Consider the following 13,119-nt stretch of genomic DNA (forward strand, 5'->3'; position numbering starts at 1 on the left):
TCTGAGGTTGCCATCGCTTCTGCTCTAGGGTGAGCGCTTCTCAGGTCCGCTGGTTCGATGCCTTTCGATCCAAGGCGAGAGGGAAGGGTCCCTCTGCGGCGCGAGGGGAGGAAGACGCCTGGTTTTCTTCATCCTGCGAGTCAGCCTAGTTCATGCCCACACTCTGTTCTAGCAGGTCTTCATCCTGCTCTGCTAGTCGCTACCTTTGTTATCAGTTTTGCTGCTGTCTTCGGCTAGTACAAGCTATGGGCTCGGTTGTATTTTTCTTTCGTGCTTGTGCGCTGCGTTGAGTTGTAAGCTTTCTAGAGTGCTCCCTTGTATCGTTGGGCCGATGTGGTTTGGTGTATGTTTGTAATTCCTGGCCGATTGATGGCTTTGTTAATTCAAAGCCGGGCTCTTCACGAGCCTTCGTTCTAAAAAAAATCTTACGGGTTCATTTACATGCGATTACAAGGATGGCACCGGCACCACCGCATGAACATGCTCACGGAACGCAACCCCCAACGACACGCTATAATTGAAAAGAAACTATGGTGTCTAAACATAGTGAAACTACATCAGTTCTTACTATTTTTTGCTCTTGTTGAACTACTGTTTTTTTTTTTGAAGCTAAGATAAAAATATGTTGAGGGTTGCTGATGGATTCTTCCTAAAAGTTTGGACGGCTCCAACAATGTTGGGGACGAATAAGGCACATCCCATCGTGCCATCCTGCTATATTGTCTCTGTCCAAATTAACCCCACCATTTCGTCCACTGAAAACAGGAGGCACGTACCACGTACGGTGTGGTGTCACATGCCATTGCCATCGGTCAAAATCAATCCGGGCTTAATTAGCTGGGTGTGGTGGCACATGCTATGGGTCAAATCAGTCCGGCCAAGCTAACAAGCTAGCTGCATTCTCGGTTGAACCAACCACGTGTCCTCGAGCAGCACATATTGATGCAAATGCAATGCCAACTTTTATTCGTGTACAAATAAGGAATCGGACGGTAAAACGGCCGGGCAACCGACTGTACGCACGCATGGATGGATGGAGCAAGCAGCAGCAACACGCGCACCTGGCCGGGTGCCGTACTCCCGGATCACACGCATGCGTGCACTGCACCACCCAACATGGGAATGGTGTGATACAGCGTGCATTATCCAAGCATCCATTCGCCCTCCGCTCTGCGCGCGGTACAGCCTACAGTGGAGTGGCGGTAGATAGGCGATTAACTCCGGTCGTCGGTCGTCGTCTCGATCCATAGATTCGTTTCGTTCAGAGTTCAGACACGGGCACGGAGGACGGCACATTTATGTCCCGGCGACCCAAAGCCGAGCCCGTCTCCTTCCTTTGGCAGCGCCACCGGTTTTAACTTAACCTCATTGCACAGTTGCATCTTTCCGGGACGACCGTATAGTATAGGAGATGCATGCCTAGTGGTTGACCTGACCGGGTGGTTCGGAGGCTCGCCAACGAACAGACTGAACTAAATTGGACCGCTCCAGCGACGAGCAGTGTAGTTATTGTGAGGTGTTACGGTGGGTGGGGGCAGCACGTAGGACCTCTGGCTACCATGCATGTCAGCGAGATTCCTCGGCGCCGGCTCCGTTCTGGTTCGTTCGGTATACATGCGCGGCAGCTGTAGCGGCGACTGATCGGTGCAAGCGGTGCAGCGGCGCCGGCATGGGCGAGCTGCAGCCTGTAGACGCGACGATGTTGGGACATTCATGGCCGCCCGGATATATACAACGCTCATCAACTGCCGTGGCGAACGATCCACGCGGCGTTGCTTCGGGACGATTATCTATCTGGCACGAGACGACGCGTGTAGGTGTAGCCAGGTCAACGCGCGGGAAAGGGGGTCAGCCGGGTTTTTCTGGTCCTCACTGGCAGCCGACTACGAGTAGTAATACCTGACCTGCCTGCATGGGCACCTTGGCAACCGCCACCCACCCCGTTGTCCCTCGATCATGTCCTGCGTAGAGTTCCTGTGGAATTTTTTAATTTTTCTTTTTTGAAATTTGAGGTAGAACAAGCAAATGTACTGATCATCTCCATGTTACCAAAAGCCCAGAACATAAACTCAGATCTCCTTGTCCAATCGCTGGCGCACAACTGGTGGATCTGCAACTACCGCCGCCACCGCCTTGCTATGGATTGGTTGGGTACCGGACCGCACTGCCCCGGCAACGCCTCCGCGCCGCATGCGGGCATTGAATCCGCTTTTAGCCGCTCAGATCTCTCCCGACGGCAGTTCGCCTGCAAAGACACGCCCGGCCGTCACCCGGGCTCGGCGCTAGCCTAGCGGCTCGTCAGCTCACTGTTGGCGATTATGAAGTGCGACGACTGCCCGTAGCAGGTGGTGCGCCGAGTTTCTACCACGCCGGAACATCCCAGATGGATGTTCTTCAAGAGCAAAATAGATGGAATATGTGCTTATTTTGATTCAGTTGTTCACCGGGTTCGGTGCAATTTTGGTAGCTCATTATTTGCTCAAATTTATTTGTAGGATGGATGCAAGTTTTGGTATTGCAAAGATAATTATATCGATCTATTGAAATTTGATAGATGCTCGTGCACTCGTTGCTACAATAGAGGCTAGAGATGAGATTAGATGCGAACCAACGTCGAAGTCTTCGGAATGAAGAAGAAAAAAAAGTGCATGCTTGAGAAGCCAATAAAAAGAATCAACAATGAAGCCATAGAGAATATATTAATCTAACTAGTGGGAGCAATTATGAAAGTTGGATATCTATTAAAGTGTTTAATTGTGGTTCTTGTTTTTTTTATCTTGCTCTCGTAGCAAAGAATTGGTGAATTATGTACTCCAATGTGTAAAATTGCCGTTGAATGAGATAAAGAAGCAAAAAATGTGTTTCAGTGACCGAAAATGAAATGCAAATGATTTTTTTTACTCCATTAGATACAAGGGGTTGGTTAGGTCCGACCAAAATTTAGTGAAGTAAAAAACACTCCACTAAGGGTTTACTCTGCCAAATACTCCATTATTTTCAGGGGTCGATTAGAAATGCCCTAAGGTTAAGTCTGTGATGTATTTACCTCATTTGGTAGAAAATTCTCGAAAATATAATATGTTAGTAGCAAGTTTGTTCCCGTTTTACCTCTTAAATATTTTGCCCCATCCCATCAAGTGGGCCCCATTGTCTGCTCAATGGGGTAAAGTGTGACAAACTCTGTCTTTGGGAGTGAAGACTGAAGAGTGAGTATATGGGTACCGTGTATTACCAGGTTCACTAGTATATAGTACTACAGAATACGCTTTACAAAGTTATTGATGGTCTCTTGATAACAGTCACAAGCACTCGGCCGAGGAGATACTAAAGGGAAAGATGTTATTGATCAGTATTACCAGTGTAACATTGCGTCCATCCCAAAACCAGCCCTGTGTTGGATGCCACCACCTCGTGAAAGAAAGGGCATTATCCGTTGATGGTTCCTTCTCGGCTGCGGATGGTGTGGCGGTGGCAGGTATGATCTTACAGAGGTTTGATGAGAGTGTTATTTTGCGGCGTACAAATTCTTATTCCATTGCAATGATGCACTTGAGGCCAAAATCCACGCGCTAATCCAAGGTATGGCTCTTGCAATTCAACTTACGGAGCTGCCGGTTATTGTTCAGTTTAACTCGTCGATGGCTCTCCCAACACTTGTTGATGACTACGTAGACCGTTCTGCTTACGGTTAGCTTTCGAGACTAAAGCTCTTATGATTGATAAGGAGGATGACCTCCGGCCTCTGCATCTGGGCGATGCATACGTTCATTTTATCTATTATTCTCATAAGACCTTACAAATTCATACAACAGCAAGACAAAAGCCACCGTCTAAACAATAACTGTCGTTACACCTATCCAATTGATGAAGGTGTGCTGATAGTCTGGGCCTAATACCAAACAGACATCGCAGTCAAACCTAAACATCTAAGACCTGAGGTCCCAACCAGGACGCATGCCTGTTATGGGGCACCTACTAGTCCGGCGCACTCCTCAACCAGGACGCCTGCCGGGTATGAGGCCGCCGCAGCCACCTGCCACGAGTCCATCTTCAAAGCTGTACTGTTGCATCTACCGTGCCAGGTCTCTCTGCCATCGACGCCACCACGACGCCAGATAGCGTCATCCTCCTGCGCGAGTCCATCCTCCCACATCGAACTCCGAATCTGCACTGCGCCACGCCGTCAAGATCCGTCGCCATCAATGTATGGATGAAGCACCGCTCCACCAAAGAAACCGTCCGCTGGCCCGCGAAGCAAGGCGCAGCACCAAGTAGAAGGCCGAAGTCGCACCGCCACCACGCCACCAGCAGCCCCGCCACCAAGAGTTGTTCCCAGCCGCCGAGGAACACGACACCAGGGTGCCGTCGACGCCCAGAGGAGGGGAACAAAAGCTTTCGCCGTAGCTCGAGGAGGAGGCGGAAGGGAGAGAATCCACCCCAAAGCCTCCAGGAAGGGGATCGGCACCAAAGGCGTCGACTTTGGGGAGGCCGCCGCGCCAGCCAGGGGTTTCCCCCGGAACGTCACCCGCATGCCAGATCCGCCAGGCCGACAATAGGGGTCGCCGAAAGCAGCCACCAAGGACTGGCGCCAGTACGGATCGGGACAGATCGGAGCAGGGGCGGATCTTGTACATGGAGCCATGACGGATTGCGAGGAGCCGCCACTGCGCCAGCGTCAGCAGCCCCACGCCGCCCGCACGGCCGTAGGAGGCTGCCCACCAGATCCCGCCGGCTGCACCGCGTCCACCAACCGGGGCCGCCGCCCCGGGGAGCCAAGGCCCTCCAACGGAGAGGAGGCGCCAGATCCCGCCGCCACCATCATTGGGGCCGAGCACCAACGCCTCGGAGGCCCTCAGGCAGCAGCGGAGGGAGGGGAGGAGAGGGGGAGACGTGGCGACGGCGCTAGGGTTGGCCCCCGAGTCGCCTCAGAGGAGGCGACGAGAGATTGTTTCACATAAATTACATTCTGATCAAAATAGAGTGGTTGATTGTTTGATAAGGTATAGTCGCTCTGAAAGTAGCACAACTGTGTGGTTATGTAGAGGGCTCCAATGTATGGAGGAACTCTTGCCTCTTGACTATAACTCTATGATTGTAGAACCAAATTCATTTGTTCTCACAAAAAAAATTACACACATTCCCCCCACCTTGAAAAAATATGGGCATTCTTTCTCTACTACTTAAAAAGAACGTAAGGTTTTCATTTCACCTCTCCTTCGTGCAACCTTGCTTACATATGCCCCCTCCCCCCTCCTTCTTCTTTGATTTTTTTCTTCCATTAATTTTCCAAAAAATATAATCAATTATCTCACGTTTTATACTTTTATGAACTTATCAAAATGAAAACATATTTTCTTTGGTAGTCAATAAAATCTTACCAGATTTGAACGCATCAATATAATAATAGATATACATTCATGGGCTAATTTATTAGAATGAATGTTTATATTCCCGTTGCAATGCACGGACAATTATCTAGTTAAAAAAAGAGAAGGGCACTGTTTTTGTGAGCATCGCCCAGCTGCAGCTGCCTGCTGGCTAGCATGTGTCCCGCGGACGGGCATCGTTGCGAGCATCGACCAAAAGCGCAGGCTAGCCCGTAGACGCACTCCATCGGCCGCTACGCAGTCGTACGTTGCGTTGGTTCTACAGACCAAAAAAAAAAAAGACCAACCACCGTACACGAGGAGGACAGCGCCGTTGGCATCTTGCGGGCGCGCGCGTACGGAGCCGAAAACAGACCCCCTTTTCTAGGCTTGTAGCTGCGGTGGTTCGGCCAGTGAGCCGGGAGGGAGGCCGAGAGGCGCTTGCGTGCGTGCCACTCCCGGTCGTCGAGCGTGTGCGTGCGCGAAGAAGACACACCGAGCACTCGCCAAAAGGGCGGCACACGCGCACGTCGCCATGCACGTACGCCCCCACACAGCCTTTGCTACTAACGTCTTGGGTGTGCACACGCGCCCCCTGTCAACTTGCAACACAAAAGGAGAGTATGAGCCACACACAAGGAACGCAGAGACGACAACGGACAATCTGCAAGGTCGTTTTGCTGAAAAACCTTGGTACACTCTTCCCCGCAAAAAAAAAAAAAAAACAACAACGACAACAACCTTGGTGCACTCCATACTGAAGTTAAAGTCGAATTAATGAAGAAAAAGTATTCGGCGTGTATACTTAGAATCATCCAAATTTTGGATAGTAATTTTTTTTGGCTTAGAAGCACTATTGCAGAACCGGGTAATAGCACCGGTTCGTAAGGCCCTTTAGTGCCGGTTAACCGGCACTAAATTGTAGGCACTAAAGGCCCCCCCTCCCTTTTAGTACCGGTTCAGCATGAACCGGTGCTAAAGGGCAACCACATGGCACGAGCCAGCTCCGTGGGCGCGTAGGACATTAGTACCGGTTGGTAACACCAACCGGTACTAAATGTTTGGGTGTGTTTTGGTTTTATTTTTTATTTTTACTTTAATTTTGTGTTTTCAATTTAATTTAGTGATTGTTTTACATTATAATGAGTTGTTAAATCATTAGGTGAATGTACCGCAGAATAGTTTGACTGAATGCGTGGATCCTAGCTAAGTCATCAAGTATATGTCATATCCATATTATATATACTTGATCACCTACTTAAGTGGTCGAGGTAATATGGATATGGCATATACTTGATCACTTAGCTAGAATCCATCCAGTTGAAACTAATATGCAATTTCTTTCATAAATGATATAAAAACTCATCATCATCATATTAATTAATATAAAAACTCTTGCATCATATATATCATCACCAACGGTTTTCATAGCAAAGAGATCATCAAGTTCAACATGATAATGATATTATAAGCGTTCATAACACCACAAAAGTAAATCACTCTTTGAGATTAAGTTCAGGACGAAGAACACGGACATGAGAGGACAAGTACTAAGAGCATGAACTAGCTAATTAATCACTCCTGCTGCTCTCGCTCAGGTAAAATAGCATAGAACATGTATAGCTTTGCTGATTCATCATATAAGAGCATGCAGATGAACCTGTCTCCTAATCGTGAGTTGCGCTTCTGATTGCTGCCCCCTAGTACTTCTCTGTGATCGTTCACAATTTTGCTCCAGTCTTTTACTATTAAGCATTCCTCGCTATTAGAAATCCTGAATGCACTAAAGTGCATTGTAGGATATCTTGGCCGTAAGCTAACAATATTCATGGTACCTTTAGTCTCGATCCAATCAGGCACAACATTCATCGGGAGTCCCTGTTGAAGAACATCGTATAGTAACATACTTAGCAATGAAGTTTAGCTTAAAAAAATAATGTATGCAAAACATGCACTGAGAAGAAATAGTACAAATCTTATCATCCTTCCTAAATATATGTGACCGTAGTTCAGTACGAACACTATTGGTCGCACGTTTTGAATACTAACATTTCTAAGTGCAGGAAAGAAATTTGTCTTGACAACATCAAGATCCTCAAGCCATGAAACAGAATGACTTGTCTCCTCGTAGTTTAGTTCAGCCCCGGGACAGTGGACGGTCCTGTCTACCAAGCGCCGGACATGTTTGCTTGATTGGAAGTAAGCTGTCAATATAAATTGAGATCTATTAATTATTCAACTGGTTCAAATAATCTCATATCGAAGACATAAATATGGTTGAGAAAATCACATAATGGAAGAACTGGAGGCGTCTGCACTTCGACCCAGATGTCTCTATTACCTTCAATATCATCTTCCGGACGAATATCAAAGGTGATAACCATATCAGGCTCAAATGCATAAGCCTTGCATAGTGCTTGCCAAGTTTTGCATTCAAAATAGGTGTATGTGTCTGCATTGTATAATTTGACGTTGAAGGTATAACCATGCTCGGTCTTCAAGTAAATTCTTTTTACCTCCATAGTTTCGTTAGGACTGAAACCTATCTTATCCAAGACAAAAATTCTTGCATGGCAGGGGATACGCTAGTACAATAGTGAAAAATTAAAATTAAAAGTTGAAGCAAATGAAGCATAAGTCATGCTTAATTACGAAAAAAGAATTGTCATTGTGACTTACTGTATCCACTTTGAAGTTCTCATCCAGCTTGATGCTGAAGCGTCTATCATCAACTAGAAAATTTCTGCCGCACAGGCCGCGCTGGTCTTCGCAGTATTCGCACATAATGAAATCGTGTTCGTCGTCAGACGACATTCCTATGTTCATAGGTGAAACATTAAACACTTATTAGTTCTATTAATTCAACTAATTCTGTTAATTCAACTAGTTCAACTAATTAATTGAACTAATTCAACTAAGCACTTATGAAAAATATACCTAATTAATTGAACTAATTCAACTAACTAGTTCAACTAAACTAATTCTATTAATTTTCTTACTAAAAATAAGGTAGCTAGTTCTATATAATAAAATGTTAATTAGATAATGAAATCTCATATAACTAAATTAAATATATATCTAACATATAATTTATATCTAATTCATCTAACATTTGACATTAATATCTAACATATGTTCATATATAGGTGAAACATTAAACACTTACTAGTTCTATTAATTCAACTAAATAAACTAGTTCTATTAATTCAACTAAGCATTTACTAAAAATAAACTAGTTCTATTAATTTCTTACTAAAATAAAGTAGGTAGTTCTATATAGTAATATTTTGATTAGATCATCAAATCTCATATACCTAAATTTTCTTACTAAAAATAAACTTCTTCTATTAATTTTCATACTAAAAATAAACTAGTTATATTAATTCAACTAGTTCAAATCTCATATATATACCTAAAAATGAAATAGAAAATAAGAAAAAAACAATGTGTGTGTGTGTGTACGAGCGGGGGGCGGCGGCGTACGGGCGGCGGCGGGGACGGGCGGCGAGCGAGAGGCGGCGGCGACGGGCACGGCAGGGGCGACGGCGACGACGGGTGGCGGGGGTGACGGCGGTGACGGCGACGACGGGTGGCGGGGGCGACGACGATGACGGCGACGATGGGCGGCGGGGGCGGCGCGCGATGGGCGACGGGCGCAACGAAGAAGTTGGATCGAGAAGAAGTACTGGTGGTCGATGAAACTGATTTTTTCGTAAGTGCCATATATATAGGAGGGGTCTTTAGTACCGGTTAATACCGGTTCGTGCCATGAACCGATACAAAAGACCCCCCCTTTAGTACCGGTTGGAGCCACCAATCGGTACTAATGGTTGTGCGCTGCCACCGGCGGTGCACAATGTTTAGTCCCACCTCGCCGAGCGAAGGGCAGCCGCACTGGTTTATAAACCCAGCCGCGGCTGCTCCTTCGAGCTTCTCTATATAGCAGGCTTCTGGGCCTAACTAGGGCGCGCTGCCCTATGAGTCTGCTTGCTCTTCTGGGCCTGCATTTGCACACTCTAGGTCTGGCAGGCCCACTGGGCAGCGCGCCAACAAATTTTTTTATATAGTTTTTTCTTTTTTGCATTATTTATTTTTTCTATTTATTTTTGAGTAATTTTTTATATAATTTTTTTCTTTTCTGTATTATTTATTTTCTTCTATTTATTTTTGAGTAATTTTTTTATAGTTTTATTCTTTTCTACTTTATTTATTTTCTTCTATTTATTTCCGAGTAGTTTTTTTTGTGATCCTCTCTACTCTGATACTCCGAAATGATAATACCATTGCAAGTTTCAACATTTTCAGAGTTCATTTTGTAGTGATTTTCAATTTCACGGTCATTTAGCTCTCTAAACAATTAGGTAAATGACCGAAAAACAACAAATGATGTCAGAACATGTTGGAAATTGATGACGTCGCTTTGAATGCTGCATACTAAACACAAAAGAAGTCCAGAGTTCAAATAAGTTATTAAAAATAAAAAAGTGGTGCAATGCTGGTTAATTTGCTTCAAGCCTTTCGGAATAATGTAGACTGCACTGCACATAGCTCAGTGCAATCTATGTTATTCCGAAAGGCTTGAAGCTAATCAACGTGCAGGTGAGCATTGCGCCTCTTTGTCATTGTCTCTGCACTCACGGCTTATAAACCGCTCATACTGCCTCTCTCTTGGCAAGGTGGGACTAAAAATCAGCTTACTAAGAAACTCTAGTACCGGTTCATGGCATGAACCGGTACTAAAGGTCTTCGTGGGGGCCCCAGCCTGACCACAGCCGCACTGGCCACATTAGTACCGGTTCGTGGCATGAACCGGTACTAAAGGTTGCCCATGAACCGGTACTAATGATGCCCGCCCGCCTAGCCGTTGGAACCGGTACTAATGGTCACATTAATGCCGGCTCAAATTCAAACCGGTACTAATGTGCTTCACATTTGACCCTTTTTCTACTAGTGAAGGCAGGTGCACTGTCGATTTCATTAAGAGAGAAAAATCAAAAACAGTAGAGTCATTCGAATTTTGGGTAATTTTGGATAGTATATAGATGGACTTGTCTCCTATCATACGATATTGTCATTTCGCTAGATGCTTCATGTTGATCCTCGCTGAGACCCGCGGGGACGATGATATCGCCTGGTAAACATGTGGCCATTTGGTTGTGAAAATAACATGGTATTCTGTCCCTGGCTAGACATGAGGAAAGATGAGATCTTGTCATTTTACTGGACTGCGTAAACAGAGCCGTAAATCTGAATTCGCTAGATTTTGGGTCGGCAACACGTAGCCAACGGGTCAATGAGGCCACAATTTTTTGCATGTTGACCTTGGGGCCATGGGTCACATCCAAGGAAGACACCCCATGTTAGAGGGCAGCCCATTGATTGTAAAAATGTAAAAACCGAGGGTTTGCAATGCCATTAGCATCGGGCCAACTCAGTAGACATAACCCCAAAGACTGCCGCCTGTTGGAATTTGCTAGTAGGCCTTTGGCCTAAAGCCCAACTGAAATTCTAAAATTCTCTTGACCCATTCATACATAGCTTGTGAGTGGTGTGAATAGGACTAAAGTTTAGTCCCACCCCGGAAGTTCAATGAGACTTGCACCTCTTTATAAGGTGAGTTCTTTTACCACTTGTAAGAGCATGAGAAGAGGAGACCTACACGCGCGCTCCTCCTCCTCCTTGCTCGCCTCGCCAAGCTGAGGATAGAGCTATGCACGTTGTCTATATTTTTGCTGCTCAAAAAAATTAAGAAGTCATTAATTAATAATTAACTGACGCGTTAATTACTAAACCATTTTCGATTCTTTTGGATCGCGACGACTCGGATATGAGATTTACTCCCACGACCTACCCGGCCCGCATTATATAGTCACGCAGACGTCTACCGTAGCTGCGGCCGTATCGCATGGTTTCACACCACCGTTCCAGATCATTGCGCCGCCACACAAGTCTTCTCCATCCCTCCTTTCGGCGCGCACCTCGAGAAGGGATAGTAGGCCTCCGGAACCCCGCCTCTCGTGATCCTGTACGGAAGAGGGGCGATCAGGTTTTTGGGGAGCGCACTCGCGCGACTGCTGGCAGCGACGACTTCTTCCCTGGCCTCGGCAACCTCTTCCGCAATGACATGGGCGACAACATCAATGCTGGAAGTCCTGCTCTCGCTGCATCGTATGTGATTTGTCCTCCTTGTTCGAGATCGTGCCAGAATTCTTAGTTAGATACTGTGCCATAGATTTGATCTGTTCATCTACTATGCTAGTCTGCATGATTAATTAAATCTTTGTTTTCGTCATCATGATTTATTTATTATTTGTTCGGGTTAAATCTCGTAGTAATTTGCTCACATATTCAACAATCCATAAACCTGATTATAGGCAATTTACTCTGAGTGGTTTTGCTACGCATTTGAAGCCGCCTACCTTTAGGGGGTGCAATATAAGAGGTGGCACACGAGAGCAATCTACTGTTTCACACCATGTACTACTATGACGCCACCAAGGGCAAGCCCGAGGTAGATCTTAATCCTGCACAGCAGGAAGCTTTTGAGAAGATCGATACCCTCTTTAAAGGTGCCCTTCTGAGTGTTCTTGACGATTCCATTGTGGATTCGTATATGTCGTTTGACAACGCAAGGACATGTGGGCTGCACTCGAGGCCAACTTTGGGGCCTCAGACGCCGGCAACGAGTTGTACGTCATGGAGCAATTCTATGACTACAAGATGACTGATGAGCGCTCTGTTGTCCTGCAAGGTCATGAGATACAGTCGTTCGCAAAGGAACTTGAGTACTTCAAGTGTGTGTTGCCGGAGGCATCATTGCCAAGCTTCCACCTTCATGAAACAATTTTGCTACTTCCCTGGAACACAAGAGATAGGAGTTTTCCGTTCCGGATCTCATTGGTAATGAGGGAGCTTCTAGTGCCCACATGGTACAAAATAAGAACTTCCAGCCCAACAAGTTCAAAAATAACAAGAACAAAACTCAGGGCAAAGGCAAGTTTGATGCAAAGAACAAGCCGTCACATTTTACCAACTTCAAAAAGAGTTCTCATAAGAAGTGGACGGGACTTTGCCATGTCTGTGGTGACCCTAATCACTAGGCTCCAAGATGTCCTAACCGCTTTAAGGAGCGCGAACATGAGAAGAGCAGCAAGTCCGGTAATGTTGTCATCGGTGATACTGATATGAAGGAATCTGGGTATGGTATTCTTCCTACCATCCTTTCAGTATTTCAATCTCCTGATTGGTTAATTGACACCGGTGCCAATGTACATGTTTCTGCTGACGCCTCCATGTTTTCTTCTTACCAGGCCACAGGGACTTCTCCCGTGCTGACAGGGAATGGGTCACAGGCCATTGTTCAAGCTGTCGATACGGTTGATCTGAAGTTTACTTCGGGGAAGACCGTGCGTCTGACGAACGTTCATCATGTGTCGTCCATCAATAAGAATCTCATCAGCGATTCCCGTCTATGTCGAGATGGTTTTAAGTTGGTTTTTGAGTCCAATGAAGTTTTAATTTCCAAGTGCGGACAATTTGTTGGAAAAGGCTATGAGTGCAGAGGCTTGTTCCGCCTATCTTTGTCAGATATTTGCACTAAAGTTATTAATAATGTTTGCCACAATAATGAGTCTGATATTTGGCATTCACGACTTTGTCATATTAACTTTGGTTGTATGACGCGGCTAGCCAATATGAATTTAATTCTGAAAATCCCTACTGTCAAAGGCTCCAAGTGCCAGGTATGTGTGCA

Source organism: Triticum urartu, chromosome 7 (assembly GCF_003073215.2).
Source record: "Triticum urartu cultivar G1812 chromosome 7, Tu2.1, whole genome shotgun sequence".
NCBI lineage: Eukaryota > Viridiplantae > Streptophyta > Magnoliopsida > Poales > Poaceae > Triticum > Triticum urartu.